Genomic DNA, 7,104 nt, shown 5'->3' with positions numbered 1-7,104 from the left:
TCAGAAGTAGCTTTCATTTTCTTAGCGTGTTTCACAAGATTTTCTGCTGCAGTTGTTCTACCTTTATGAATGTCATTTTCAGATGAAGAAACTTTTTCTCGATTACTAACTTCGACAACGTTATCATTTCTATCTTCTGTTAGGTTAACATTACGATCATCTTTTATTACTTTCCTTAAATCATCTTCATCCTGAATATTATTTATGATTTCTTGCGGCAAAGAGGAAGTCGAAAGTCCTAGTCTGGGTTCTATTCCAAATAATGCTTTGTATGGTGATTATTTTATCCCTGAATGGTAGGCGCGGTTTTTCATGAATTGAACGTATCTCAAACCTTCTGCCCATTTTGTTGAAGCGTTGTCATTCATCCAAGACCCTATCATATTCTCAATATCTTGATCGGCACGTTCAACTGAGCCCTGGCTTTGACTGTGTCTGGCAAGCTCACTTATAACATTATTTACAAATTCCCTACCATATCCATTATCAGATTGAAGAATGCACGGCGCTCCTATAGTTAGAAATATATCATTCAAATGGTAAGCCACCTCTGCCGCCCTCTTACATTGTAGAGCGCGAAGCAGAACAAATTTTGTTAGATGGTCTTGGTAAACCATAATAAATTTAAAATTTCCATCTGGTTGTGTCTGAAAATCAATCATATCTACCTGGCACCTACTATTCATTTCCGAATGAAGAATGGGCTTAGAGACTAATCCTCTTTTCTTCTTTGTTTTATTTTGATGACAGACACTACACCTAGATAAATACAAGCTTATCATTTCTTTTGTGATATTGGCATATTTTTTTGATGTTTCGGCTAACATCCTGTCCCGAATTTTTTTTTAGACTGTTTAGACTAGGCCATACCAGTTTATCCTAAAGTGTGCGTATTTATATCAGGATCAACAAGTTTGGCCTGGCCTAAACTGGTCTATCCTATCGGGCTTAGGACAAATTAGTTTGGACTAGCCTAAACTGGTTTATCCTATCGGGTTAAGGACAAACTAGTTTTGCCTAGGTTATACTAGTTAATCCTAACACGTATAGGAAGAACTAGTTTAGCCTAGACAAAACTAGTTTGTCCTGAAATCGGGTTTGGCCGGTAACATATACATGTCTTCAAATAAAAGTCATACACGCCCTGATATTGACGTTTTTAAAAAAATTACTTGGCAGGAATGTTTATCACAAATGCTACCTTTCAACATTAAAAAAAAAAGATGAAGACGCAGGAACAAAACTTAAGTGAGGCAAGGACAATTCCGTAATAAAATCCTGCGACTTATTTTATTTTATTTTTATTTTACTTTATTTTGGAAACAAACGGTATTACATAAATATACAGGAAAACACAACACAATAGTATCACTTAACCAAAAATAGTTTCCGATATTAAAAAAGAACATATGACAAAGTTCAGAAGAGATGTTTCACAATAATTGTGTTTGCTCGCAAACGAAAAAAAAACCGACTTCAATTACATCGGCGAGTAATACAATGTAGATCGACGAAAAAATACTCAAGTAACTGCGCGTTATCAAAGATTACTCAAAAAGTAGTTATCAGATCTCAATGAAATTTATATGTGACCATATGACAAACATCAGCTTTCGATTAAATTAAAAATTATTAAAATCGGTACACCCAGTAAAAAGTTATCGCGGATTTTCAAGAAGTTCCCTCGATTTCTCTGGGATCCCATCATCAGATCCTGGTTTCCTTATCATGGTACTAAACTAGGGATATCTTCTTTCAAACAAAAAAAGAATTATCAAAATCGGTATACCCAGTAAAAAGTTATTGCGGATTTTCAAGAGTTTCCCTCGATTTCTCTGGGATTCCATGATCAGATCCTGGTTTCCTTATCATGGTACTAAACTAGGGATATCTCTTTTCTAACAAAAAAAGAATTATCAAAATCGGTACATCCAGTAGAAAGTTATGCGGTATAATACAACGTAGGTCGACGAAAAAAGCGTCAAGTAAAAACGCATTATTAGATATAGCTCGAAAAGTAGTTGTTAGATCTCAAATAAATTTAAATGGGACCAAATTGGCACACACCACCTTTCGATTAAAAGAAAATTTGTTGAAATCGCTCCACCCAGTCAAAAGTTCTGATGTAACATACATAAAAAAAAAAAAAAAAAAAAAAAAAATACAGTCGAATTGAGAACCTCCTCCTTTTTTGGAAGTCGGCTAACAATAGTTCAATATCAAAAAACTTAATAATAATACTAAAAACATTACTATAAATTGATTAACAATCATTGAGAGAAAAAAAAGTAATCAATAAAGAAATTCAAAAATCATTACGGGCATTATGGAACAAATAAAAAAAAAACAGTTTAAAAAATCACAAATCAAATAATTAAGTATCAAGCTACAATAAAAATCATAATTAAATTAAAATCAAAAAATAAAATCAAATTAAGAAGAACATCACGAATATCATAACATCTGTCAAAGATACATTAAATCAAAGCATTCATCACATGCAATTTAAATTGATTGAGAGAGAGATGAAAAATGTCAATATTTATAAACAAATTATTGTACTGGGCACAACTTCTGTTAATAAACGCGTTTTTATAAAATTTTGTTCTTGTAGCTGGGATGTCAAATGTAATTTTATGTCTAGAATTTAAACGTGGACACTTAAAATTTAATTTTGAAACCAAATATGACGAGTCAATTACTTGGTTCACAATATTATACAACAGAACTTGATCCCGCTGAACACGCCGGTCAACGGCCGACATAGGTTTTATCAGAACGTTCAAATTTTCCGAAGAGATTGCTGTTATAGTCTTTAGGTACCTGTTGTGTATACGGTCGATTTTATAAATATGACACCCGTACTGAGGACTCCAAACAGTAGAAGCATACTCTAGAATAGGTCTAACAAATGCATTATACAAAAGTGTGTGGGTGGAAGCATGCTTGAACTCCTTGGATATCCTGAGCACAAATCCCAACATACGATAGGCTTTGCTAGCTACATAATCGACGTGCTCATCAAAGAGTAATTTGGAGTCAATAATAACTCCAAGATCTCTTACCACATCAACCCTCGATATCACTTCGCCATTCAGTTTATAGCAATAATTTATACAAAAACGCTTCCTACTAAACGTTATTACATTGCATTTTTTCAAATTTATAAACAAAGAGTTCACTGAACAATAATTACTAAACCGAACTAGGTCATTCTGAAGGTCTATACAGTCATTGTTGTCTTTAATAATTTTGAAAATTTTATTGTCATCCGCGTATAATAAGAAATTGGAGCACTTAAAAGCTGAAGTAATGTCATTTATATATATGTTGAATAATAAAGGCCCGAGATGGGATCCTTGAGGTACCCCGGATGGCACTGGAATAAAAGATGAAGTAAATCCTTTTATAGTAACTGCTTGACTACGGTTAGCAAGGTACGACTCAATCCAACGCAGAAGGTCACCGTGCACACCGATGTATTTCAATTTATCAAGAAGAATCGAATGAGATATTTTATCGAAAGCCTTAGAAAAATCTGTGTACACGGCGTCAACCTGAAAACCTTTGTCCATTGCACATGAAATAAAATCAACGTATTCCAAAAGATTTGTCTCCGTTGATTTTCTATTAATAAATCCATGCTGCTGGGTAATGATCGTAGGTCTTATTATAGGTAGTATAATGTCGTATATAATCTTTTCAAACATCTTCGGAATGCAGCTTAACTTTGAAATAGGGCGGTAATTTTTTATGTTATGTTTATCACCGCTTTTAAGGATTGGTATGACATAAGATCTTTTCCATTGAGAAGGCATTACAGATGTTCGCAAAGATTTAGAAAAAAGGCAATATATGGGAAACCTTAACTTATAAAATGATCTATGCGTGTCAGAGTTAAGGCTTACACATCTGTTTCAAGTAGGATGAATGAATTATAAAAGGACACGTAATTAAACATATAAATTAATCTGATTAGTACAAGTACCAACTATTTTAGCATCAATTTTGAGACGTCTGCCTCTTTGTATTCGCAGTAAGTAAGACTGATGGCATATTAAAGTCATTAGGATAAAAGAAATTAAAATTAATAAAAATTTCCAATTCTCTAGAGTAGAAACAATTACAAGCTATGATCGCTGTTATTTTATTGTAGAAAAGTTGTGCCCGCGACTTCGTCTATACAAAAAAAATCTAGAATAAAAGTATCCTAAGCTACCCCTTACTATATCAGCTATCTGCCAGTGAAAGTCCCGTCAAAATCAATCCAGTCGTTTCAGAGATTAGCCGGAACAAACAGACAGACAAAAATTATAAAAAAATCCCGACTAGAAATTTTTTCGTCTTCCTTAGAAGGACTGGACCGGGTATGCCTGATCTGGACCGGATAAGGTATGTAACGCAGAAGATTTGTCTGGACCTGATCAGGATGAGATGAGTTTTCCTGATTTGGACCCGATCAGGAAATCTCATCTCATCCTGAGCAGCCGGTTCAGTTCGATCCTTTTTTTTTAAAAAATGTTTAATAAAAAAAAGCGAATTGATATTATAAATATGTTACTTAACATAATTATTATGATATTTATTTCCGTTTATTTTTTCCAATGTTCAATCGTCCTCTCTGTGTACACGAAATGTACCAAAATAAAATTTTGTATATTAATTCCAACGGTACCGCGAGCACCCACATACCCACACGTAACCGACATCACGTCACCGTACATCTCAATGCTCCACATTGCACGCACCCAAAAAATGTCCTTTGGTGACCCGCTTTTCAATGCCGTTGCTCAAATACCGATAACTATGAAAATACGAATAGGTTATCATTAATGTTTGCGACTTTGTTTGTTTCTCTGTTGATCCAAGATGACAAGATGAGAACAGAAAACTAAAAGACTAAAAGCTCTTTTCTCTATTATCCCCATTAGGCATTTGGAAATGGATATTGCTGTCCGTAAAAATTACCTACTTATGAACTATAATAAAAAAATTGACACTTTCTAACTTTTAAAAAGACACGTGACGCTTACAATTATCGATATCATTGTACGCTCACCCTTAGCAATTTTCGGTAGCCTCTACACTTGTATACATTATGCATTTTTTGAACATAAAAAATTTAGCGGTCGAGTCATAATACAAAATGACGAAGAGATATTTGGTATCTTTGAGAGTAGATAATGTATTTTTAATTTAAATTGTCTTATTAGGTATCTATTATACAACATTCTATAAATTATTTTAGAAAAAAAAAAAAAAATTGTCCTCAGTTGCTACGAAAATTTCATTTTGGAGAACCTTTCAGATTATCAAGATCTAGAATGGCACCATTTTTTCATCCACTCAGATTCACAGTATTTGGTTCGAATACTCCAGTTCAAAGATTGAGTGGATTAGTGAATAGTTTTGAAAAGTCTATATTTATTTTTAAGGAATCGTACACTCGTTTATTAGGTACCTTACTCTTATTACCTTTATTATTTTTTACGTTTCACAATCAACGGCACCTAGCACCACGCACTACAAACTATAAGTTCGTTAAATTGGTGTAACAGTTGATGGTAAACAAATAAACAAAAATAAAATTAAAAATATTCCATTGGTATATTATACCATTCTAATTTTAATAGATCACTTCAGAGGAATAAATATAAGTTGTTTTTGTACAACTATAAATACACATTAAAAAAAAACGTAGACGTGAAGCACACGTAGAACAAAAACTTTTCATATAAAAGAAGGTACATAAATTGATTATGTAGGTGTTTAGGATGTCATCGGACGACCGCAGAATGCCTAAAACATAGTAGATACTTAACATTTTTGAATATCATATCAAAAATTGACCGCTCCAGCGGGATTCGAACCCGCGTCTCCGACTGACCGTGTCGGCGCTCTAGCCAATTAAGCTATGGAATGATATACCCGCTAGAGCGAAATTTTCGATATGATGATTTTTATTTTTCGGTTTAAGCGGACCGTGGCATCCCGCTGGAGCGGTCAATTTTTGATATGATATTCAAAAATGTTTAGAATTCCTAATGTGAGGGTAACATAAAAATAAAATCGTACATAGTAGATACTTGTTAATTTTTTGGTGTTTGTTTTATGATATCCTTTTTTTACTATATGTTAAAAAGGTATTGTCATTAACACCTATAAACACTTAATAGAGGTTAAGTTCAATAAATTACGATTTAGTCTTATTATTAATTTAATTGAGAATCAAGTGGTGTAGGTCATCGGGTGCAAGTACAGTACACCAGGTAATACTTATTGCTGTTTCTTGTAATTTTATATGTGCGTGTGTGTATGGTTGAAAATTTTAAGTTTATGTTATATCATCACCAACCATTAAGCTGCTGCTGCTTAAGCTGTATGTTGTGTGGTTACGGCATTAAGAATATAGCCACCCCCTCTCTTCCCGTGGGTGTCGTAAGAGGCGACTAATGGATAACAAGGTTCCACTATGGTAAAAAAGCCGACCGATGGCGGGATAACCATTCGACTGCTGGCTTTGAAATACACAGGCCGAAGACGGGCAGCAGCATCTTCGGTGCGACAAAGCCAGCCCTGGGGTCACCAACCCGCCTGCCCAGCGTAGTGACTGTGGGCAAAACACATGAGTTCACTCCATTTTTTGGTGTGAAATTGTGAAGGCCTACGTCCAGCAGTGAACCGTATTAGGCTGAACTGATGATAATGAACTGATGAACCGTTAAGACTTATTTACAATATTATAGACTCCAACCCCATTGAATACATATAAATCTCATAAAAACATGGACAAATTCACAACAAATTGTCATAGATCTCATAACCTCCCATAACACGGTATGATAATTTGCTCTGCATTTTTCGACACCAGAAATTTATACTACGCCAAATCGAATTTTCGATAAATTGTTTTTTTTTAATGCGAACTTGATAAAATGTGATTTTATATGTTGTAATAAAAAATTGTGAAATAGCAATGAATTTCAAATAAGTTTCTTAATTAATATAAAAAGTCACGTTTTTCCCTCTTATAAGCCTCTATTGTAAAGCTCACTTTTATGAGTTAGCTTAGTATAAATTGCTGGTGTCAATTTGTCCATGCTA

The sequence above is a fragment of the Melitaea cinxia genome, chromosome 15 (assembly GCF_905220565.1).
Source record: "Melitaea cinxia chromosome 15, ilMelCinx1.1, whole genome shotgun sequence".
NCBI lineage: Eukaryota > Metazoa > Arthropoda > Insecta > Lepidoptera > Nymphalidae > Melitaea > Melitaea cinxia.
The sequence above is the reverse complement of the archived record's forward strand: the minus strand, read 5'-3'. Positions refer to the sequence as shown.